The following is a 26,564-nucleotide window of genomic DNA, read 5'->3' on the forward strand; positions in this document are numbered from 1 at the left end:
CCTCACGGCCCCGGCTTAGCCTTCCCCAGCCCCCTCCCCACTCTCCCAGCCCTGGCCCTTCTCACTTTCTCTCTTTCACTTTACTGTTTCTGCGATTCACTTTTTGGATGTTTTCCTCTTTAGTTTCCTACCTTTTCTTTATCCCATTGCTGAGCACATGCTTTCGTCAGAGGAGCCGGAAATGGTGCCAAACTCCCTGTAGAATGAAACTTGGTGGATCTGACATTACACGCACATGACTTCTCCATGCACTTTCCCATAACACTCCAACCCCCCCGCACCCCAACAATTGCTTCCATAAAATCCTTGCTGCGTTTTGGACGTGACCGCTGCCACCACTGTTCAATCCCCACTACAGTAGTTTAAATTCCCCACTTGTTTTTGCTGGTTTTTTTATAGAGGTGCAGGAACGGCGCACCCATGCACTCCTGCACCCCTGATTGTCATCCGTTTGTGCAAGTACAACCCAATAAAACAGCATTCCTTGGTGTAAAAACATGCAAATACACATCCAGAGATCACATACGTACAAACAATGCAGTACATATATGCATATACATAAATAAATAAATGGTGTTTTATAAATCGTGAAGTCTCAGAAGGTTTGTATGAACAGTTCATTCAGTCGTTCAGCAGTCTCTCTGCCTGTGGGAAGAAGCTATTCCTCAACCTGGTGTTTCTGGCTCTGCTATTGTTGTATCTCTTTCCCAGCGAGGATAGCTGGAAGATGCTGTGGGGTGCAGGGTGTTCAAATTGTATTTAATATTATTGAAGAATGAGCTGGCAGATTGTGGGGGAAGCTGATTCTCTTCCGAGGTGGTGAGGTTTGGGGATTTTCCAGCAAGTCCACTTTGGTGCCCCTGATAAGGTGGTGAATAGTGAACTGTCCTCTGTGGCCACAGTAGACAGTGTAGTAAAGGTTGTCTCCCTGTGCTGATGGCTATCTGCTCCGAGATTACTGTACCAAAAGAATGAGCATGATTGCAGGTCACTTCTGTCTGTTGTCAATCACACAACAAAGTCCCACAAAATATACAAATTGAGAGGGGAACAGAATAAACACCATTTGTATTAATTGCTATTAAATTGAAACGATTGTCACTGCTTCTAAAAGTCAAACAAATGGTTCTCATTTATTCGAAACATGAGCAAAGATCATTTAAGATGGTCGGTGAGGGGACGTGCAGTGTGAAGAGGCTAATTGTGCAATAGAAGGGTGATTGCAAGATGCAAATTGTTTGCAAGGTTTAACAAATGTTCCATTTAAAATTAGACGAGTGTGTTGTTTTGAGACTGCAGTTTTTGCAACTGGAAAGTGAAAGGTGTTGGTTTGTACCACATTCATTGACATTTTCAGCCTTTTGTAAAAGGAGTTGTCAAAAGTTATATGAAGTGAATCTCGATACAACTTGTATTTATGACAGAAGGTCAAAAGAGAAATCATTCTCTTCTCCATATCCTGAGTCTGAGACAGGGTTTCGGCTCGTAACATTGACCATTCTTTTGCTCCCACCGATGCTGTTTGATCGGCTGAATTCTTCCAGCAAATGATGTTTAGGCATTAAACAATTTTGGGACAAGCCAGTCTTGAACCGTAAGATAATGTCTGTGTGTATGTTTCTGTGCAGGGTAGGAATTTGCTTTAATCTGATATGATTTAGGTTTTTTTTATGATTAGAAAATGGATTTGGAGTGGTTGATTTACCAGAATGTAGTCAAATCACCAGGTGTGGATAGGGTATGGGAATCAATCAAATTTAGAATTAACAAAGTACGTATAATTGTAGTCATGCAAGTTAAGATTTCAGATTTCAGATTTATTGTCAGAGTACATACATGACATCACATACAACCCTGAGATTCCTTTTTCTTGCGGGTGAGGCAGAATTATCACTAATGGATAGTGCAAAAAATAAACTGCACATGCCATGAACATGTAAACAGATAAAGAACTGTAAACAAATAATGAATGCAAACATACTGTGCGATACAGAGAGAGCAAAGAAAATCAATGAAGTGCACAAGTAAGAGTCCTTAAACGAGTCCCTGATTCAGTTTGTCGTTGAGGAGTCTGATGGTGGAGGGGGAGCAGCTGTTCCTGAACCTGGTGGTGTGAATCTTGTGACATCTATACCTTTTTCCTGATAGCAGCAGTGAGAACAGAGCGTGTGTTGGGAGGTGTGGATCTTTGATGATTTCTGCTGCCCTCCGACAGCAGCATTCTCAATAGTGGGGAGGGTTTTGCCTGTGATGTCCTGGGCTGTGTCCATTACATTTTGAAGGACTTTAGACTCAGGGGTATTGGTGTTCCCATTCCAGACCATGATGCAGCTGGTCAGCACAGTTTCTACCACACCTCTGTAGAAATTTGCCAGGGTTTATGGTGTCATACTAAACCTCCGGAAACTCCTGAGGAATTAGGGGCGCTGATGTGCTTTCTTCGGGATGCCATCAGTGTGTTGGGTCCAGGGAAGATTCTCCGAGATGGTGACTCCCAAGAACCTCCTTCCTCTCAGTTAAACATGTGCCCTCTTATTTTTGACACCCCAATGCTCTGAGAAAGATTTGGCTATCTACCCTAAGTACGCCTCTCATTGTCTTAGATAGCTCTGTCAGGACACCCCTTTGCTTCAGGTAAAGCAAGCCTAGCCTATCCAATTTCTTACTGTAATTGACATCCTCCAATCTCGACAACATCCTGGAAAATTAACCTTCAGGTCAGCAGTGATATCATGGAATCTGCAAATGATGACCCTATACTTTATCCAACTGGCCAGTGGTTTACAATGAATACTTTGCTCCTCATGGCCGGAGTTAGACATCTCCATCGAACTTTGTAGGTTCCTTTGAAAACTTTGTTTTTTATCCATATCCTTGCCCACTGAGTCTGCGCTCAGACATCAACCATTAATCCTCTTCACCCTACGTTCTGTAAACACTAGCCAGATTCTACCACCAACCTGGACATTTTGCAATCAATTAACCCACTGACCCACATACTTTAATATGGCAGGAAGTCAGAGCACCAAGAAAAAGTCAATGTTGACCCAGGGAGAACATGCATACCCCACATGGCCAGCAGCAGAGGTTAGAATTGAACCCATGCCTCTGGGAGGCGACGGCTCTACCAGTTGCATCACTATGCCATTCCATAGTGGCCGCTCTGATTGTCACTAAGTCGCCTCTGGGCTGTTGTGAGAGGGTGAATCTGTGGGAGTTGATAAAAGAGTGAGAGGAGTAAAATGGGATGGAACATTGAATATATTCAAGATTCTTTTATTGTTATGTAATAGTGCAGAATGTAATATTACACCAAATTGCCTTCTGCCTGCTGTGGAGCAGAGAAAGAATGACCATTAGTGTTACCCCTCTCAGTAAGAGAAACAAAAGATAGTCCCTTCACAAAGTCTGTCTGAGTGTCTGTGGATTCTCCTCCAGTGCTGCCTCCTCAGCCACACAGACTCCTGTTTGATTAATTGACAACCTGATCAAAACCACTGACGCGAACAGGAAGCCTTCAGCGCCCGAGCCCCTTTGGGAGCCCTTCTTGCCTTCAGCACCCTCTCATATCCCAGCTCTGATACTGATTCCCATGAGCCAGTCTCCAGCAGCCCACAGCTCTTGTGGGCTCCCCTGTCGCCTGAAGACTGTGTGTGTACACCTTAAGCGCCTTGCTGGTTCACTGCTGGGGTCATCTTTCCAATTGGGCTATCTCCTCTGCTTCTCCTTGTCAATGTGGGTTGTGTCTGATACCCTGCACTGGACCTCTGGTCCCCCAGACTCTGCAAACCCTCATCACTGCTGCTAAACACAGGCGCTGTCACTTTAGGTACTGCCCTCCATGTTTGCAGGATATTAATTACAAACACTGATGACTCCTTTAACAGGTTATTTAAAATCTGTTCAGTCCTGCTGGCATTAAGAAGGGGCAGTTGAACTCTTCAAAACAGTGCTGTGTCTCCCCTTTCCACTCTCCTGGGTCAACACCAGCAGCTCATGATGTGCCAACCAAACTGAACCAACTCCACAACAATCTAATTTCCACCGACCTCACCCTCTATTTTGCATGCATCCATGTACCTGTCTAAGAATCTTTTGAATGTCCTTATTATACCAGCATCTCCCATACCCCTGGCAATGCATTCCAGGCACCCACCACTCTCTGTGTTTAAAAAAAAATGATCTCTGACATTTCCTCTAAACTTTTCTTCACTCACCTGTTACATGCCCAGAGGACTCCAAAACCAGCAACAATAGATATTTACCAAGACAAATGGTTACTTAAACAAAAGTTGCTTTTAATTGTCTTTAAACATAAAAATAGAATCAAACTTTAATTATCACGATTGACTTACTTAACCTCCTTCTAATTCTAATCGCACGTGTATGTAATGTGTGTGTCAGTTCAGAAAAGTTATTTGGTTCACAGTCCAATCTCACTTCTCATTCCTCCAAGTTCACTGGTTGCAGGCAATTCTTATATTGTGCACAAAATTTAATGTTTATAAAGTTCACCAGGCTTTGGTGCTTGAAAGAAAAATGGCTACCGTTCAGGAAGGTACTTGCCAGTTTTCAGAGAGAGATTTGTTGTTCCAGGACCTCCACAACTGATTTATTTTTAATCAGCCACTTCAGTGTCTTGCTGAAGAAACTTGCCCCCTCAGGGTTCTCCAGATGATAACCTCTTTCTTTCAGGTCACCACCGAGTTCCTTTTTGTTTCTCTTATTCCAAGTGAAATATTAGATAGCCAGTCCTTCTCCTTTTGCATGACCCACAAGGGCTTTGACCAGGCCATCTTCCAAATGGGGCTTTCCACAAGCTTACCAGCTTGTCCTGTTCCAGTCCCAGCTTCTGTTGCTGGCTGTAACACTGTAGAAATTATCTCTGTCTCTCTCTCTCTTAGAGAAAAAGCCCCTTTGACTCTCTCTGCTTGCAAAACCACATGACCCTCTTAGAACATCTCCGGACAATCTGCGGCTCCAACAAGATCTTTCATCCGTTGCCTTTCGTAAACAGCAATCCTTGAGTGAAGTAACTTGAGCACTCTCCAAAGCTCTTGCAAAACCTGTGGAGCCGATATGTCTAGCATTAGCAGAGATCCAGTATTTCAAATAAGATATGTTTTAAAGTGTTTGTATGTAACCTACTCTAACAAACCTGGCCCAATTTAGCTCCCAAAACCATATCTGTCCACTCTGTCACACACCTTAAACAGATGTCCTCTTTTATTTGCTTCTGCCACTCTATGAAAATGGTGCTGGCTGTCCACCCTATCTAGGCCCCTCATAATCTTCTATATCTCTATTAAGTCACCTCTCATCCTTCAGAACACCAAAGAGATCAATGCATGATCATTGTAAATGGATGATCAACGATCTGAAGGGCCTGGTCCTGTTTCTATATCAGAGTAAGAGGTTTGTGCCAATATCTTTATACTTTCTTAACAATCTGGCACACCATGACATCTCTACGCTCTTGGCCATTGCATTGATACCAACATTGCATGTGTATAATGCAAGTTTTAACACAGATATCACCATTACCATGTCACTATCATATAATACAAGCTAAGGATGCTTGTGGCATCTCCCCTCAGGATTGAAAGAGCCTATAGGATCCCACAATGATAAATTGGTAGTATTTATAAACTTGCAGCCAAAACCTCGAGTCACGCCAACACTCGTAGTCTTGGTGAACTACAGATGAATTGAGTCTTTGTTTAAAATCTCTTGGCTCCTTCCTCTGTGCCCAGTTACGTCAGCCAATAACTTCATCATCTCATTTCTCTGGCACAATTATCAAATTGTTTCAAACTTATCCAAAAGCCAAAATTTGAAAAGAGATACAGAGTGCACTATGTTGCAAGCAACTCTCCTTGCAACTTGCTGTTGAGGAATAATACTCGTACATAATGAGGATTAGCGGCATGGTTAGCACAACGCTGTTACAGCACCCGGTGACCCAGGTTCAAATCCGGCACTGTCGGTAAGGAGTTTGTTCGTTCTCCTTGTGTGGGTTTCCTCCAGGTGCTCTGGTTTCTTCCCACCTTTCAAATCATACGGGGGTTGGAAGTCAATTGAGCGTAATTGGGCGGAAGGGCCTGTTACCATGCTGTATGTCTAAAGTTTAACCCCTCTGTGACTCAACCATTAACTTAACAATATGATTTATTTATTTTAATATTTGTATATAAGCATTGTCCATGAGTATTGTTTGTACTGTGTTGCACTGAGGCCTGGATATCAGGTTGGACCTGTACAATTGGATAAATGAACTTGCACATTTGAAGCTTAAGTTCATTAAAAACTTCCTCTTTGAAATCTTTTGATGAAGTGACGGAGAAACGAGTCTTGAACTGGAGCTTGCTGTTGAGTAAAAGCTCTGTTGCCATGTGAAGAGCAAAGGGAGGTGGTGGGGGGGGGGGAAGGGCTGCCGCACTCAAAAGGCAACTCACATCGCCAGTCCGCCTGTGTGAAGGAAGAGATTGAATTAGTGGGATTCTTTCATGAGAGCTGGCATCTGGTGTTGGTGGGCGGTAGTGGGGCTTGATGGAAGCCATTTCTGCCTCACCACACTAATTACCAGGTTGGCAGCTGGCTACTTTGTAACCCATTAGTGATGCCATCATTGCACGGAGATATTTTCCAAGACCCATTTGTTCTGGAGACTGTGACAATAGTCCTGCAACATGATGTCAGCAAGGACTCACCATTGTTTTGCTGGTAACATGGGCAATGTGAGCATTGGTCATGGGCAATATGAGCATTGAGACTTGCTCTCACTCTCAGGGGTGTCAGGATTCTCCTGCAACTGCTGGCACTCAGACATTATCCCCACCAGTTGCCTGCAACACCAGTTGTACCTCTGGACTAGACAATTTTCAAGCAGGAGCTCTTTGCAGGAATGCTGGAAGGATATCTTTTTCTTGGAGCTAAGGTCAAAGGCAATTGCATGGTCTCCCAGTAAAGCTCTGCTATAAGGGGGAGAGCAGGTCATTGGTGGTGCCATCACAGAGCAGAAACCCATGACCAAAAATCTACTTGTTTATGTTAACAGGGTTTTGGAGGCCATGATGATATTCTTGCATCCTGGGCAACAGTAGACACTCGCATCATTGTTTTCCCTGTGCCTTAAGTGTACTGAAGGAAATCACCCCCACCCTTTCATGTCAGGTTTACAAATCCACATACAAAATCACTTCAGCCAAACTAAAGGAAATGAGTCAGATTTGACTCATTGTTTCAGTAAGTTCCCAAGTGTCATTGATATATTTGTGTAAAGTAAGGCTATTTTATTTTTTTTTAATTTTAAATTTAACTGACTGCAAATTCTGCTCATGCCATAAGACATAGGTGCAATAACAGGCTATTTAGCCCATCGAGTCTGCCCCACTATTCAGTCATCTCGGAAGATCTTTCCTGGAACCAACACACCAATGGCATCATGAAGAAAGCCTCTACTTCCTCAAGAGTTTGCGGAGGAGCTAGTGGAGTTGTTCAAGTGAACCGGTACGGACTTGAAGGACCGACATGGCCTGTTTCCGTGCTGTAAACGGTTATATGGTTATATGGTTATATGAGTGATCCATTTTCCAATTTAGACCCACTGCCTTGCATTCTCCTCATAACCTTTGATACCTATCAATCTCTGCGTAAATACGCCCATTGATTCTCAACAACCTCCTGTCACAACAAATTCCACAGATTCAGCACCCTCTGGCAAAAGAAATTCCTCCTGCATCTCTGTTCAAAGCACACACCCTTCAATCCTGATGTTGTACCCTCTTGTCCTAAACTCCCCCACGATGAGAAACAACTTTTCTACATCTTCTCTGTCCATGCCTTTCAACATTGAAAATGTTTCAAATCCCCGCCCCCCCATCCTCTTAAATTCCAATGAGTACAGTCCAAGAGCCATCAAATGTTCTTCATATTTTTCATTCCTTTCATTTCTGACTGATCCTGGAGGAAGAGACAATGGTTGATAATGAGACATTCCTTCAGAAATATGTGGATGATCTCAAGTTAATGAGGCCACTGACTGGTGCCAAAGGTCATGGTACTCTTCGTCCTTTTCTGATTGCCGTTGATTTATAGAGATCTACAGAAGGATAGAGATAGGTACATCCATATGAAGCACATTGCTAATCTGAATTCCTTTTGCAACGATGTGATGGGAGTTTCAGGACACAAGGTTTTCAAGCCACAATATATTAAGTCTGTGAATGAGTGGGCTGATGAACTTGTCACAGATTGAGCTGCAATTTCAATTCACTAAGGATACGCTAAGTTCAAATGAAATCTTGACCATTGGAAAATGCTGCTTCACTGTTTCACTAAATAATGTAGAGATTATTAAGTATCCTGTACTCATTTGTACTTTGTACTGTTCTGATCAAATATCTATTATTGTTCTTGCCACCAAGTGTTCTTAGATGAGTCATTTTATGTACTTCTGCAAGGTTGTTCAGCTTCTTTCCATGGAAGTAGAGAGCATCCAACATGAATTCAAAATAAGGCAGGTTTTGGAGTTTGAAAGTGAAATCATTGCACACGATGAGGATAAACATTTGTGTCTTTTTTTTGCAAAGTTGAACCAGGATGACAAATAGACTAATTGAAATAAGCTTTTGAGAAAGTCAGGGTCTGGCTGGGAATGATGCACAAGTTTGTAAATTCACCCTTCAAATTAAGAATTGTATCCAATTTAACTTGGGCAACACAGTGCAAGGTGCCAGTAACTGATGATGTCACACAAACTGGAGTTTCATTCTTTAGAAGCTTGGCTTTATTGACGCCGAGTGAGCCCGTCTGCTGCTGGCAGTAGAATATGACCAGCAAACTACATGCAGCTTTCAGTGGTGCATTGATGTTGAATTGGAAGGCCTACCATTGGAGTGTTGCTCCATTGATGTGCTTGGAGTAGAGTGAACAGCTGTTTACGTAGAGGATAACCCTTGTCCTTCCAAAATATATTCTTCAGATCAATGTGATCTTTGAAAGATGGAAGGCAGCCGTGAGTGAATGTGTTTTAGAAGCTGGAAACATGCCTGGAATTGGTTATTAAAAAAGTCCCCAACTGGATGCTGGGAGAATATAGTCATTCCTGCTAATAAATATCTATTGGTTATGAATAAGAGCTCTAATGAAAGCACATCAAAGCCTTTACTTTCTTAGGAGTTTGCGGAAGTTTAGTATGACATCAGAAACCTTGGCAAACTTCTACAGCTGTGGAAAGTGCGCTGACCAGCTGAATCACAGCCTCGTGTGGGGGCACCAATACCTCAGAGTGGAAAGGCCTGCAAAAGGTAGTGGACACAGCCCAGTTCATCGCAGGCAATTAATGCTCTCCCCACCATTGAGAACATCTATCTGGAATATTGCCATCAGAGAGCAACAGCAATCATCAAGGATCCACATCAGCCAGGATACGCTCTGTTCTCAATTCTATGATCAGAAAAGAGGTATCGGTACCACAAGTCTCACACCACCAGGTTTAGGAACAGCTGCTCCCCCTCCACCATCAGACGCCTCAACAACAAACTCAATCAGGGACTCATTTAAGGGATTCTTACTTTGCACAGGATTTATTATTGAACACCATATATTTCAGCATAAAACTCAAGTCATAAAACACTCAAAAATCACTCCAAAAATGGGGTTGTCTTATACACCAGATATACTTTTGAGACCTTAAATTCACTAAAAAAAACAGCTTGATGTTGATTCGGCGTATAAGTCGATGTTAGAAGCGCCTCTGCTCCCCAACACCTCCCCACCACTGACTGCTGCCAACATCGCTCCTACCTGGGACCCTGAAATCGCCGCCACCTACCTGCCTGGTAGGCCGAGGTTCCTGCTCCCTCCAGGAGCATGATGTCACTGCTCCAGCTCCTTGGGCCATCGTCGTTGCTGCCTGGTAGGCCGACGTAATTTTTTACTTACTTAATTTACAGCTTTGTTACTTGTGATTGGGATGTTTTTAAAATTTTGGGTTGTTCCTGGGAGGCCCGGACATCCCAAAAAATGGGGGTCCGGATATACCATAAAACCATTAAAATTAGGCTAAAAAGGGGCGGGGGGTCGACCTATCTGCTGGTTGACTTATATGCCAAAATATATGGTATTTATTTTCTGTACTGCACAGTTGATTTCCACTTCCTTCTTGTTTCTGCTTCTCTCTTTTGCAAACCTATCTTGAGTACATTTTATTGCACTACCGATAAGTAGAAATTCTGTCTGGCCCACAGGAAAAAGAATCCCAGCATTGTTTATGACGTCATGTATGTACTCTAACAATACATCTGAACTTTGAATACACACGTGGTGTATGATTGCATGATCTTTTAGGAAGCTGAAATAGCAAAGAATGTTTAGATCTAGTCTTGGCTGCTCTTGTGAAATGAAGGATAATTAATTGAAGTGTTTTTTTTTCTGGGTATTGCCCCTCATTGAGGGCATGATGGTAATTAGGAACTTCAAGCACAATTTATCTATTTACCTATCAGCCTATTTCTTTCTATCCAACTATTAATTATTTATTAACCTCTTTATTCTCTTTTTCCTGACAAATGAGCAATTAATGCCACAATTTCCAGTAATGTGCACATCCTGTAAAATAATAGAAGAAAATAAAACCGAGGTGAGAAGCATGCCATAGGATGTGGATTGTGTTAGCAATGGTGGCCAGGAATTAGCCTGCAGTTGAGAACTCAAGAACGGGAACAGTCCAAGTGCATGTGGATGTGCATTTGCATTATCATTAGTTCACAGATCTCGTGGTGATGCAGATGGCATAAATAGTATTCCTCTGAGGAGTTTAGATAAGGGTGTGGCTTCCAGTCAATCCTGGCTAATTGTGTTCTTCAATGTTGGGTCTTTGCATGAAATCTTATGTTATGACATCTAGGAGGCATCTTAGAACATCTGTGTCATCTATCAAGAGAAGTGGTAGGTCCAAACAAATCCCCACTATGAGTCAGGTTTGCTTGCAGAAAAGTAACTTGAGTGGAAAGCTCAGTCGCCCGGAGCACACTCTCAGCACAAGAATAGCTTGTGGCACTCTCTCGTTCAACTTTGCCACTAACCCTTTGAATACTGTTGCTTCTAATCACTGATTTTTCTGTCAGTGAAGAGCAAAGATTGGTTTTCAACTCTACACGGTTGTAAATCTCACTGATGTTTAATTTTGGAGTTTGACGACGACTAACACTATTTGTGGGAACTTCGAAAATGGAGGAACAGTGCTGGTGAATGCAAAACCCAAAAGTGAGCAAACCCGGTTCAAGGATGGTGCAAAGATATTTGAGAATAATCGGCAAGTTGCATTAATTAACGCGAATGCAATATTTTACCATTCAACACTTTTTATATTGGTGTTGTAAATATATTGCATTTTACTGGGCTGTTTTGGTAGTTATTCACAAAATGAAGTTGAATTTTCCACAAACAGAAGTTGACACAAGCTTGGCCTGTGACATTATGCCCCCTTCTGTTTATTGAAAACTTTTAATTCTCATTACTGTGGAATCAGTGCCAAGCTAACTAAAGTTACAGACTTCTCCCACTCTCCCAATACAAAGACAATGGTAGTATTGGTGCTGTGTTGTCAAAAACACAAAATGAAATTTCCTGTCAGAAAGCTGGACACCAGGTTTCATGCTCATCAAAACAAGTTAATTCAAATTTCCCTGCAAGGCATTCTTGCTGGTGTAAGTTTTCCTTTCATTATCCTTTTGTATATGAACTGAACTTTTCTATTTCAATATTCAAGTGACTGACTTTTGTAAACAAGAATTAACTTGATAACCAGGTTGTGAAACTGTTGCACTGGTACATTGAGCAGGAACTAATTCACTATCTCATTAAAAGAATTAGCTGAAAGGTGTTTTTTTTTGGTACGTTGGTATTCATGACAGGAGTTAAGGTTTACATGAGGGGGTTAGTAGTAAATTGTATCATGTTGGCTGCATTCCAGAAGACGCTGCAAAACCTGGGGAATCATCTGGCTATTCTGGGATAATTTTAACAATGTGCTGAACATGCAAAGCAAATAACATTACATTAACCACCCACTGTGACATTTTATTCACTTATGGAACATGCGAATCACAGGCATTTTTGTCCTAATTACCCTTCTGAAGATGGTAAGCTGCAGTTTGCAACCTTGTTGTGAATGCACTCCCACAAGGTTATTGGAAATACTCAGCATGTTTAGCAACACCTGCAAAAAGAGAAATGGGGTTAGCATTTCAGATCAACATCAACATGTTAATAATCTGAGTTTGTTAATAATATCACCATGAAAGGCCTGAAACATTTAGCAGGTCAGACAATATCGATGGTAGCCCAAGGGACTCCCATGGTCTGGATTAAAATTTGGACATGAATGGGGATAAAAGACAACCAATGTGAGTAAATGACCACAAATTGTTTATAGTGGATTAGCAAAGTTGAAAATATAATGAGAAGATTCATTCCAATTGTATAAGTGGTCTTCCACAAGAAATGATGAAAATAGAACTCAACAGGTCAGGCAGCATCCACGTGTAGAAACGATTGGTCAACATTTTGGATTGGGACCTTTTTTTGAGAATGAAGTAAAAAGGTGATGTTATAGATGTGAAGGGGGAAAGGAGCTGGGGAAAGGGAATGTAGAAAATGCCTAAGATAAACCTGAAATGATAATTATGCTCCTTTCTCCACAGATGTTATCTGAACTGGTGATTACTCTTTCAGTTCTTGACCCCTCCCTTACTTCTTTCTCTCTTCATGTAAGCAATTTAACCTCCTATTTTATATATAATATTCTTACTTTAGTCTTGGTAAAATGTCTCAACCTGAAATGTTGACTGACTATTTCTTGCACGGATGCTGGCTGACCCACTGAGTTCCTCCAGGAGCTCATTGTTTGCTCAAGATTCCGATATTTGCAGTTTTTGTGTTTCTCTCCAAGAATATCTATGTACGTTGGTGGTCTTCAACGTGGTGATCCCTGCTCCACAGCTGAAGAGTGAAATCTGTCTAAATCAGATAGTTATGTCAATCCTACCTGCCTCCACATGACCCACATTTCTCCATTCCCTGCCTATTCACTCCACATGACCCACATTTTTCCATTCCCTGCCTATTCATGTGCCTGTCCAAGGATCTCTCAAACGCAGCTATTGTATCTACTTCTGCCTGCCACCTTCCCTGGCAGTGCAGTGCAGGCATTGACCAGTCTGTGCAACAAAAAAAAAACTTGCCTTGAAAATTATTTAAACTCTTCTCACCTTAAACCCATGCCTATTGGTATTTACCATTTCCACCTGGGAAAAAAGTTCTGTCTGTTACCTTGTCAATGATTCTCAGAATTTTGTATCCTTCTGACAGGTCTCCCTTTGGCCACCATCACTCCACCAAAAGCAAGCAATGCTTGTCCTACCTCTCCTTGTGGCTAATACTCTCTAATCCAATGAGCGTTGATCACTTTGAATACTAAATAATGATAGAACTATAGAACATTACAGCACAGAACATAGGCCATTCCGCCCTCCTAATCTGTGCTGAAAACATCATAGCACTAGTCTCACTGTCCTGCACTCATTCCATAACCTTTCAGACCACTCACACCCATGTATCTATTCAATTTATTTTTAAAATTTAAGAGTGAGCCGGCATTTACCACGCTAGATGGCAGCTCGTTCCACCCTCCCACCTCTCTCTGAGTGAAGAAATTCCTCCTAATATTTCCCCTAAACCTTTCCCCTTTCACCCTAAAGCCATCTCCTCTTGTATTTATCTCTCCCAATTTAAGTGGAAAGAGCCTATTCACATTTACTCTGTACCTTTCATAATTTTGTAAGCCTCTATCAAATCTCTCCTCATTCTTCTATGCTTCAGGCAATAAAGTTCTAATCTGTTTAATCTTTCCCTGTAACTCAACTCATGAAGGCCTGGCAACATCCTAATACATCTTCTCTGCACTTTTACAATTTTACTGATATTCATCCTGTAGTTTGGTGACCAGAACTGCACACAATATTCCAAATTTGGCCTCACCAATGTCTTATACAACCTCACCATAACATCCTAACTCCTGTACTCAATACTTTTATTTATGAAAGCCAAGATGCCAGAAGCTTTCTTTACAACCTTGTCTACCTGTGATGCTACTTTCAGGGAATTATGTATCTGTATTCCCAGATCCCTTTGTTCCTCCACACTCCTCACTTCCCTACCATTTACTATGTATGTCCTACCTTGGTTTGTCCTTCCAAAATGCAATACCTCACTTTTCTGCATTAAATTCCATTTGCCACTTTCTGGCCCATTTTTCCAGTTGGTCCAGATCCCTCTACAAGCTTTGAAAGTCTTTCTTGCTGACCACAATGCCTCCAATCTCAGTGTCAACACCAAACCTGCTGATCCAATTGACCATATTATCATCCAGATCATTGATATAGACAACAAACAACAATGCTCCCAGCACTGATCCCTGAGGCACAGCACTAGTCACAGGCCTCCAGTCTAAGAAGCAATCATTCACTACTGCTCTCTGTCTTTTCCCATTCAGTTAATTTTGAATCCAGTTTACAACCTCTCCATGGATATCTAGTGTCCGAACCTTCTGAACTAACCTTTCATGTGGGACCTTGTCAAAGCCCTTACTAAAGTCCATGTAGACAACATCCACAGCCTTTCTTTCATCTACTTTCTTGGTAACCTCCTCAAAAAAACTCAAAAAGATTTGTTAAGCACGTCCTACCATGCACAAAGCCATGCTGCCTATCCTTAATCAGCCTTTGGCTGTCCAAGTATTTGTATACCCAATCTATCAGAACATTTCCAATAATTTATCTACTACTGACATCAGGCTTACTGGCCTGTAATTTCCTTGTTTATTTTTGGAGCCTTTTTTTACGGAACAACATGAGTTACCATCCAATCCTCCGGCACCTCACCCATGGCTGAGGACATTTTAAATATTTCTGCGAGGGCCCCTGCAATTTCTACACTAATCTCCCTTAAGTTTGAGAGAATATCATGTCAGGCCCAGGGTATTTATCTACCTTTATTCACTCTAAGGCAGGAAACGCCTCCTCCTCTTTAATCTCTATTTGTTCCATGCCACTACTGCTTGTTTCCCTTTCTTCCTTATACACTATGCCAATTTCCTGAATAAATACTGATGCAAAAAAAACTTTAAGATCTCCTCGTGAGTCTCCACACATAGAGGACCACTCTGATCTTCTAAGGAACCAATTTTGTCCCTTACTATCATTTTATTCTTACATGTAGCAGCCCTTCGGGTTTATCTTCACATTATCTGCCAAAGCATCCTCATGTCTTCTTTTTGCCTTCTTAATTTCCTTTAGTATTTTCTTACATTTTCTGTACTCTTCTAGTACCTCCATATAATCGTATAACAATTACAGCATTGAAACAGGCCAACTTGGTCCTTCTTGTCCATGCCGAACACTTTCTTCCACCTAACCCCACTGACCTACACTCAACCTGTAACCCTCCATTCCTTTCCCATCTATACATTTCCAACTTCTCCTTAAATGCTAATATCGAGCCTGCCTCCGCCACTCCATCTGGAAGCTCGTTCCACACACCCACCACTCTCTGAGTAAAGAAGTCCCCCCTCATGTTTCCTCTAAACTTTTGCCCCCTAACTCTCAACTCATGTCTTCTTGTTTGTATCTCCCCCTTTCTTAAGGGAAAAAGCCTCTCCATGTTAACTCTATCTATATCCCTAATAACTTTAAATACCTCAATCAAATCCCCTCTCAACCTTCTATGCTCCAAAGAATAAAGACCTAATTTATTTAACCTTTCCCTATAAACCTCATTTGCTCCTTGTTGCCTATACCTGCTATACACCGCTCTCTTCTTAACCAGATCGCCAATATACCTTGAAAAACCAAGGTTCTCTCTGCCTGTTAAATTTGCCTTCAATCCTGACAGGAACTTGCAAACTCTGCACTCTCAAAATTTTGTCTTTGAAGGCCTTCCACTTACTGAACACATCCTTCCCAGAAAACAACTTATCACAATCTACTCTTCCGAGATCCTTTCGCAATTCCACAAAATTGGCCTTGCTCCAATTTAGAATCTCAACTCAAGGACCAGACCTGTCCTTCTCCACAATTAACTTGAAACTAATGACATTATGGTCACTGGACCCAAAATGTCTGCCTACACATACTTCTGTCATCTTACTTGTCTGGTTCCCCAAAAGGAGATTAAGTATTGCATCCTCCCTCATTGGTGCCTCTATATATTGCTTTAGAAAACTTTTCTGAACTCATTTGACAAATTCCAAGCCATCTGGCCCCTTTACAGTATGGGACTCCCCAATCAATATATGGAAAGTTAAAATCTCCTACTTTCTGTTCCTTACTATCTCTCTACAGATTTGCTCCTCCAATTCTCTCTGACTGTTGGGAAGTATGTAATACAACCCTTTCAGTGTGGTCACACCTTTCCTGTTCCTCAGCTCCATCCATATGGCCTCTGTAGACAAGCCCTCTGGGGCTGTCCTGTCTCAGCACAGCTATGATATTTTCCCTGACTAGCAATGCCACTCGTCCCCCTTTCATCCCTCCCCCTCTATCACATCTGAAACAACAGAACCCCGGAATGTTGAGCTACCAGTCCTGCCCCTCCTGCAACCAAGTCTCACTAATAGCAATAATATCATAATCCCACAAGCCAATCCATGCCCTGAAGATCATTTGCCTTTCTGACAATACTCCTTGCATTGAAATAAATGCAACTGAGAATATTTCTATCACTTGGTTTTCTGATGACCTTTATTCTTCTCCACCTCACTATCTACTCTAACACTCTGATTTCCCTCCCCCACAAATCTAGTCTAAATCCACCCGAGCAGCATTAGCAAGCCTGTCTGCAAGGATATTTGTTCCCCTCCAGTTCAGATGCAAACTTTCCCATTGGAACAGGTCCCACCTTCCCTGAAAGAGAGCCCAATGATCTAGAAACCTGAAGCCCTCCCACCTATATCATGTCTTTTGGCACATGTTAAGCTGCATTATCCTCCTATTTCTAAACTCACTAGCAATCCTGAGATCACTACCCTGGAGATCCTCTCCTTCAACCTTGCGCCTAACTCCCTGAACTCACCTTTCAGGACCTTCTCACCCTTCCTACCCATGGCATTGATCCCTATATGGACAACGACATCAGGGTGCTCTCCCTCCCTCCTGAGAATGTCATGAACTCCACCTGAGATATCTCAAAGCCTGGCATCATGGAGGCAACATACCATTCGGGATACTCATTCTCCTCCACAGAACCTCTCATCTGTCCACCAACTATGGAATCCCCAATCACTAAAGCTCGCCTCTTCTCCTCCCTTCCCTTCTTAGCCACAGGATCAGACTCCATGCCAGAGACCTGATCTCTGTGGCTTCTGCCTGGTAGGTTCCCATCCCACCCCAACAGTATCCAAAATGGTATATTTTTGATGCCATTCAAAAGCAACTGAAGGCAGTCACATGTTCCTTTGTACATATTTTGTTTCACATTTTCCACAGGCTTTAACAGGGTGGCACAGTTGGCCCAGCGGTTAGCCCAACTTTATTACAGTGCCAGCGACCAGAATCTGACGTTGTCTGCAAGGAGTTTGTTCATTTTCCCCATGTCTGCATGGGTTTCCTCCAGGTGGACCTCCCACCATTCAAAATGTTCAGGTATTTTGGGTTAACTAGGGTATTTGGGCAGCATAGAACATAAAACACTACAACACAGTACAGGCCCTTCATCTCTCAATGTTATGCCGACCCATATATTCCTTTAAAAAATACTAAACTCTCCATACCCGGTAACCTTCTATTTTTCTTCCATCCACGTGCCTCTTTAATGCCCCTAATGTTTTCTCCTCCACCACAACCCCTGGCAAGGCATTCCAGGCACCCACAAATTTCTGTGTAAAAAACTTAACCCTGATATCTCCCTAAACTTCCCTCCCCTCACTTCGTACTCATGTCCTCTGGTGTTTGCTATTCCTTCCCTGGGAAACAGGTTCTGGCTCTCCACCCTATCTATGCCTCACATAATCTTGTAGTCCTCGATTAAGAATTCCTCTCATCCTTCTACGCTCCAAATAAAAAAGTCCCAGCTCTTCTAACCTTGCATCATGAGACTTATTTTCCAATCCAGGCAGCATCCTGGTAAATCTCCTCTGCACCCTCTCCATAACTTTCACATCCTTCCTGTAATGAGGTAACCAGAACTGAACACAATACTCTTAGTGTGGTCTCACCAGAGATTTGTAGAGTTGCCACATGACCTCTGCATTCTTGAATTAAATACCCCATTAATGAAGCCCAGCATCCCATTGGCCTTCTTAACTATCCTATCAACCTATACAGCGACCTTAAGGGATGTATAGATTTGGACCCAAGATCCCTCTGTTAATCCACACTCTTAAGTAACTGACTATTAACCCTGTATTCAACCTTCCAGTTTGTCCTTCCATAATGCATCACCTCACACTTATCTGGAATTATCTTCATCTGCCACTTTTCCACCCAACTCTGTATCCTGTCTAAATCCTTTTGGAACTTTCAACAACCTTCAGCTCCATCCACAACTCCTCCAAACTTTAAGTCATCTGCAAACTTACTGACCCATCCTTTCGCCTTTTCATCCAGGTCATTTATAAAAATCACAAAGAGCAGGAGTCCCAGAATAGATTCTTGCAGTACACCATATCATTGACCTCCAGACAGATACTTTCTTTCCACTACTACTCTTTGCTTTCTACCTGCAAGCCAATTTTTTTATCCATACAGCCAATATTCCATGGATCCCATGTCTTAAGACTCTCTGAACAAGTCTGTCTTGTTAAATGCCTTGCTAAAATTCATGTAGTCCACATCTTCCACCTTAGCCTTTTGTTACTTCTCAAAAAAACTCAATTAGGCTCATGTGGCACAATATTCCCTTTACAAAGCCACGCTGACTATCCTTGAGTAGACTGTACTTTTCTAAATGGTCATAGATTCTACCCTTAAGAATCCTTTCCAATAGTTTGCACACCACTGACTTAAGACTCACTGGTCTATAATCCCCGGGATTCTTTCTATTACCTTTTTTAAACAAGGGGACTACATTTGCAATTCTCCAATCCTCCGTCACCTTCGCTGTGGCCAAAGAGGACTCAAAGATCATTGCTACTGCCCAGCTATCTCTTCCCTCAATGTCAACAGCAATCAAGGGTATATCATTTCTGATTCGGGGGACTTATTAATCTTAATGTTCCTTAATCTCATCATTGTCCAGCACACAAGCCTGTTCTATTCTGACCTCACCCTGATCAAGGTCCTTTTCTCTTGTGAATACAAAAGCAAAGTATTCATTTAGGACCTCCCCAAACTCCTCCACCTCCAGGAACACATTGCCTCCTTTATCCTTTAGCGGCCCCACCTTCATTCTTGTCATCCTTCTGTTCTCCTTGGGGTTCTCCTTAATCCTCCATGCCAGGCCTTCTCATGTCCCCTTTGAGCTCCCCCAAGACCTTTCTTAAACTCCTTTCTGGTGACCATATACTTCTCATGAGGCCTTCCTGTTTCCTGCTTTGCAGCTGCCTCACCTGCTTCATCAACTTTGGTTCCCTTTTCCTTCCATCCTTTCCTTGTGCCAGTGGGACAAGCTTATCCTGAACCCAGCACAAGTGATCCCTAAACTTCTTCCACATTAGATCTGTGCTTTCTCTCTTGAACATCTGTTTCCATGTACTCTCGCTAGTTCCTGCCTCATCCCTTCATAATTAGCCCATTCCCTGTAAAGCACTTTCTCATTTTATCTGCTTTTATCCTGTTCCATGGCCTCTCCTCCCGTCGGCTGGTCCACATACAGGAAAATTCAGCCCCATCTGATTAACACTGAAAAATTCAGCCCCATCTATTCCTCTTGCAGCAAGGAGGTGACAATCAATATTACGGAAGTTGAAATCACCCACAACTACAGCCATGTATTCCCTGCACCAATCCAAAATCTGCCTTCTTATTTACTCTATGGTGTCCCGACGGCAATTTGGGGCCCTATAGACCATTCCCAGCACAGTGATAGCTCCCTTCCTATTTCTGACTTCCACCCACATCAACTCAGTGGACACTCCCTCAACAACCTTCTCCCTTTCTATAGCTATGATACTGTCCCTGACCAGTAATTCTACTCCCCCTCCCCTCTTTCCTCCCATCTTATTCCTTTTATAACACCTAAACCCCAGTACCTACATCAGGTAATCCAGCCCTTCCTCCAGCCAAGTCTCTTACGTTTTCAATGTTTTTATTGAAATTGAAATTCCACATAAATAAATACAGGGTACATAAGAATACGTTTAAAAGTTTAAAAAAAAGAGAAGTACCAAACATACTACAGTCAGATCATACTATTTCATTCATGATCAAATGAATTACATTATAGTAATATTTTATTATGAAAAGAAAATCTAATCCTACTACCAAAGTTGTTTGGCAAAAAAAGAAAAAAAAATTCCCTGTCTCAGTATTAAATTAGCTTATTAGCCAACACCTCTGCATCAATACTAAATCAAAGGTTTTGAAAGTAATTTAAAAAGGGTCTCCACAGTGAAAATTTAAATTCAAATTGGATATTGAACATCGAATCTTCTCTAAATTTAAATAGAACATAATGTCACAAAAGCATTGAACATGGGTAGGCAGAGCAACGTCCTTCCATCTAAGCATCGAAGCAACACTGCCCATCTAGCCATAAGAGAAATAAAAGCTAATGCATGCAAATCAGATGCCATTAAAGTTATGTCGCTCTCTCCAATACCAAACAAGGCAGTTAAAGGATTAGGCTTAAATTTTACATTTAAAAAGTACAGAAAAAGTTTGAAAAACGTTCTTCCAGTATTTCCCAAAACTCAGACATGTCCAAACCACATGAATTAGTGAAGCATCTCCATTGTTGCATCTATCACAACAAGGAGATACATCCACATAAAAGCAAGATATTTTGTCTTTGGACATGTGGGCCCTTTGGACTACTTAAAATTGTAGGAGGTTGTGGTGAGCACATAAAGGTAAGGCAATGACTAATTTAAAAATGACTATTCAAGTTGTAGGTCCTGTTCCCAGGCTTTATTTAATTTCATCTAAATGAACCTCTCTTATTCCCAACATGTTAGATATTGAACCATTGTAAAAAGGTTGCAAATTAAAAATTATATCTATACATTATTATCAAAGATCTTAGGAAATATATGTAATTGAGATCACAAAAAATCTCTAATCTGTAAACAATGAAAAAAATGAATACTTTAAGCTATATTTAACTGACAACTGTTCAAAGAAGCAAGATGCCTTCAATAAATAGATCTTTAAAACATTTAATGCCATATCTCTTCTTTGGCTTGGCTTCGCGGACGAAGATTTATGGAGGGGGTAAAAAGTCCACGTCAGCTGCAGGCTCGTTTGTGGCTGACAAGTCCGATGCGGGACAGGCAGACACGATTGCAGCGGTTGCAAGGGAAAATTGGTTGGTTGGGGTTGGGTGTTGGGTTTTTCCTCCTTTGCCTTTTGTCAGTGAGGTGGGCTCTGCAGTCTTCTTCAAAGGAGGTTGCTGCCCGCCAAACTGTGAGGCGCCAAGATGCACGGTTTGAGGCGTTATCAGCCCACTGGCGGTGGTCAATGTGGCAGGCACCAAGAGATTTCTTTAGGCAGTCCTTGTACCTTTTCTTTGGTGCACCTCTGTCACGGTGGCCAGTGGAGAGCTCGCCATATAATACGATCTTGGGAAGGCGATGGTCCTCCATTCTGGAGACGTGACCCATCCAGCGCAGCTGGATCTTCATAAGCGTGGACTCGATGCTGTCGACCTCTGCCATCTCGAGTACTTCGACGTTAGGGGTGTAAGCGCTCCAATGGATGTTGAGGATGGAGCGGAGACAACGCTGGTGGAAGCGTTCTAGGAGCCGTAGGTGGTGCCGGTAGAGGACCCATGATTCGGAGCCAAACAGGAGTGTGGGTATGACAACGGCTCTGTATACGCTTATCTTTGTGAGGTTTTTCAGTTGGTTGTTTTTCCAGACTCTTTTGTGTAGTCTTCCAAAGGCGCTATTTGCCTTGGCGAGTCTGTTGTCTATCTCATTGTCGATCCTTGCATCTGATGAAATGGTGCAGCCGAGATAGGTAAACTGGTTGACTGTTTTGAGTTTTGTGTGCCCGATGGAGATGTGGGGGGGCTGGTAGTCATGGTGGGGAGCTGGCTGATGGAGGACCTCAGTTTTCTTCAGGCTGACTTCCAGGCCAAACATTTTGGCAGTTTCCGCAAAGCAGGACGTCAAGTGCTGAAGAGCTGGCTCTGAATGGGCAACTAAAGCGGCATCATCTGCAAAGAGTAGTTCACGGACAAGTTTCTCTTGTGTCTTGGTGTGAGCTTGCAGGCGCCTCAGATTGAAGAGACTGCCATCCGTGCGGTACCGGATGTAAACAGCGTCTTCATTGTTGGGGTCTTTCATGGCTTGGTTCAGCATCATGCTGAAGAAGATTGAAAAGAGGGTTGGTGCCAGAACACAGCCTTGCTTCACGCCATTGTTAATGGAGAAGGGTTCAGAGAGCTCATTGCTGTATCTGACCCGACCTTGTTGGTTTTCGTGCAGTTGGATAATCATGTTGAGGAACTTTGGGGGACATCCGATGCGCTCTAGTATTTGCCAAAGCCCTTTCCTGCTCACAGTGTCGAAGGCTTTGGTGAGGTCAACAAAGGTAATGTAGAGTCCTTTGTTTTGTTCTCTGCACTTTTCTTGGAGCTGTCTGAGAATGATATCTATATCATTCTTTAATAGCTATGTTAATCATGGAAGGTCTAAAGAAATAATCAAGAAAGAGAAAATCTCAGTTGATTAAAATGTTTTCTAAGCTGTATCCAGATCCTCAAAGTATGTTTAATTACCAGATTGTCAGTTAATTTATTTAAAGGATCCAATAAGATAAATAATAGAAGATTTTGTTACAGAATTATATTCCAAAGAGAGCCATATTGGATTCGTCTTCATGATTAATATGACCAAAACGTAAGATTTTATGTGTTGACTGCCCAGTCATAGAACCTAAAGTTTGGTAGGGCTAAATCCCCAATTCTTTTTAAATTTTTGAAGGTGGACTTTATTTAGGTGAGGATGTTTATTCTTCCAAATATAAGAAGATAGGATTGAGTCAAGGGAATCAAAAAAGACTTAGGAATAAAAACAGACGGAGCCTGAAAAAGATATATAAATTTAGGTAAGATATTAATTTTAATAGAGTTGATTCAACCAACGTATTTTAAGAAAATGATAAAATTTTCTTTAAATAGATGTTTATAATTCTTTGCAATTGTTACACCGAAATAAGTAAATTAATTTCTTACAATTTTAAAAAGAAGATTAGTACTAATTGGTGTCAAATTACTCAAAGGAAAGAGTTCACTTTTATGTAAATTCAACTTACAACCTGAAAATTGACTAAAATGAGAAAGTAAAGAAAACACAGAAGGCAATGAAATCTCAAAATTAGAAATAAAAAAACTATAAATCGTCAGCATAGAGTGAAACTTTGTGGGCAGTGCCTTTCCTTAAAATACCAGTAATATTCTTGGAAAGCAATAGTTAAGGGTTCTAGAGCCAGCTCAAAAGCAATGGACTTAAAGGGCATCCTTGTCTGGTTCCACACTGGAGTTAAATGGGTTGGAAATCTGAGGGGGATAGATATAGTAATTTAATCCATTGAATAAAGTCAGCCGCAAAATAAAATTTTTCAGAAGTCTTAAATAAATAATTCCATTCTGTCCAATCAAAATCCTTCTCTGCATCCAGAAATATCATAGATTCCGAGATCTCCTTAGAATGAGTGTACCTGTATATAATATTTAATAAATGCTACATATTGAAAAGGGAATACCAATTTTTAATAAATCCAGTCTGATCATCAGATATAATAAGTGGCAAAATATTTTCAAATCTACGACCCAAAACTTTGGATTAAATTTTAGTATCACTGTTGATTAAAGAAATTGGCTTATATGAAGAGCAGTTGACTGGGTTTTTATTCTTTTTAAGAATAAGTGAGATGGAAGCTTCACTTTAAAAGAATCAGAAAAAAAAACAGCATAGGTGAGGTGTAAGTAATGAGGTAAAAGCCTTATAAAATTTTCCAGAAAATTCATCAGGACCTGGTGACTTCCCAGAATGTAATGAACATACAGCCTCATCAATTTCCTCTGACAAAATAGCTTGATCCAACTGCTTTTGATTAGCAACAGAAAGTATAGGAATATTCAATTGATCAAAAAATTATTCATAACAATATTATCTTTAGGAGAATCGGAACTATAAAGTTCAGAATAAAATTCCTTCAAGGTATCATTTATTTCTAAATGATCAGTTGTCATATCACCATTAACTTTGAGAATTTCTTTAATTTGTCATTTGGCTATTAACGCTTTTAATTGATTAGCCAATAGTTTACATGTTTTATCTCCATGAATATAAAATTGACTTTTACCTTTTAAAATTTGTCTTTCAATTGGATACATTAGAAGAAGATCATATTTAGTTTTAATTTTGGCACACAGTTTATATAAAGCAGGGTCTGGACCAGAGCCTAAGTATAATTGTTTCACTTGGTTAGCTCATCAGTTTTCTCTTTATTGACATTTTTCTTAATACTGCAGTATAAGAAATAATCCCCCCCCCCCCCTAATAAAAGCCTTGAAAGTGTCCCAGACAATAAGACTGGAAGTCTCTTCTGCAGTATATTTTTCAAAAAAGTAACTAATTTGTTCCTCCACGGACTTTTAAAAATCTTTATCATATAGTAAGGTTGAATTAAAATGCCAATATCTGTTTATTTGGGGAAGACCAAGAAAGTTTAAAGATAAGAACAAAGGAGCATGGTCAGAAATAACTGTATTTTTTATCTTCACAAGATCAAATTAACAGGATAATTTGACTGTCAATAAAAAAATAGTTGATACACGAATATGCATGATGAATGTGAGAAAAAAGAATTCTCCCTATCTTCTGGACGAAAAAAAAATGTCCAACATTAATAAAACCACACTTTAATTAAAAATAAGATTGAATGAATAATGTCAATGTATTCAAAATGGTTGGTCTAGAAGATGACCAGTCCAAAACTGGATCTGACTAGCAATTAAAGTCTCCTCCCTTCCCTGATGAGTAAAGACTCAGATCAGACAAGAATTTTTAAAAATCAAAGAATCCAAGATCATCCACATTTGGAGCATAAACATTAGCAAACACTATCAATTTATTATAATGGAATGATCTTCCAAATGAGATAGTTGCAGCAGGGTCCCTTCTGTCATTTAAGAGAAGGTTGGATGTGTACATGGAGGTGAGGGGCTTGGAGGGTTAAGGGCGGAGAGCAGAAGGGTTGAGCTAGTGGAGTTGTTCTAGAGAACCGGTACGGACGTGAAGGGTCGACATGCCCTGTTTCCATGCCCGTAAATGATTATATGGTTATGTGGTTATAATTTCCCTGTCAAGATAACGAAATGACCATTTATATCTGATACAACATTATACTGAACAAAGGAAATTGTACGTTCTATAAAAATCAAAATCCCTCTTGATTTAGCCTGAAATGAAGAATGAAAATGCAACCAGTTCCACCACCTAAAAAGATGTGTGTTGTAACTGCTATGTATTGCGTTTCTTTCAAAAATATAATTCGGACCTTCAATTTTTTAACATAGGCAAAAAAATTTATTTTGTTTTACAGGGTGATTTAACCCTTTAATGTTAAAACCAAGTAAATTAATAATTTGAACCATTTTAACTATTTAAAAAAATAAGAGACTAGAAAATGAGGATATTATTCCAATTATAATGAACAGGCATTGAAAATAAGATAACAAAAAACAGATGTGACTTTGCAAAGCCAAAACAGCTTCCAAAGAAGTATAAACACCCCACTCCATCCTCCTTCCAAAGCCAGAAAGCTGACCAATAGACAGACAACACACTAATAATTAATTTGCCCAACTGCTTACAAAACTTAAGTATTATAATGAAACCTTGAATCTGTTTGAGATGAGACAAAACAGCTAATACCAAGTACAGAAACTGAGATAATCATTATGTTTTCACAATATTAATAAAGCACTGCAATCATATTAACAAGGGAAAATCTTTAAAAAATACACGGATATTTAAATATTAAGTTAAATCTGAAACAAAACACTTAACATTTTATAAGCTAAATGGCTAAAAAAAATAAAATGTCAAAAAAATCTAATCAAAGTGTATAAACACAATGTATTAACTCAATAAGACCTTATTCTATTAATTAAACACTGAAACAATCAAGAAGTGAATCCACTACAGAAAATTAGAGAAACTGTTACTCAGATGGAGAGATAATAGATGGCAGATCTTCTTCCAAACATTTCTGGGCTTCTTCGATGGAATGGTACCACTTCTTAGAATTGTCCTTGAGTGTGATCTGAAGGCAGCCTGGAAAAAGCAGAGAAGACTTAACGCCTTAAATGTAAAATACCGACATGATCATCTTATA

At 40.7% G+C, this 26,564-nt stretch overlaps 1 protein-coding gene across 3 annotated transcripts in view; it reads left to right on the forward strand.

Moving 5' to 3' along the window:
• LOC138745045 (chromodomain Y-like protein 2) overlaps positions 1-26,564 on the forward strand; it is a 317,440-nt gene that overhangs the window by 77,837 nt on the left and 213,039 nt on the right. The window contains exon 1 of one of the 3 annotated variants that reach the window (XM_069902106.1): positions 5,914-5,986. The exons of the other annotated variants lie outside the window; for them this stretch is intronic. The gene's annotated coding sequence lies outside the window, so the exon portion shown is untranslated. Of the gene's footprint in view, positions 1-5,913; positions 5,987-26,564 lie in introns of those variants that run through there. 3 annotated transcript variants of the gene reach the window in all.

This window comes from Narcine bancroftii, chromosome 10 (assembly GCF_036971445.1).
Source record: "Narcine bancroftii isolate sNarBan1 chromosome 10, sNarBan1.hap1, whole genome shotgun sequence".
In the NCBI taxonomy this organism is placed as follows: domain Eukaryota; kingdom Metazoa; phylum Chordata; class Chondrichthyes; order Torpediniformes; family Narcinidae; genus Narcine; species Narcine bancroftii.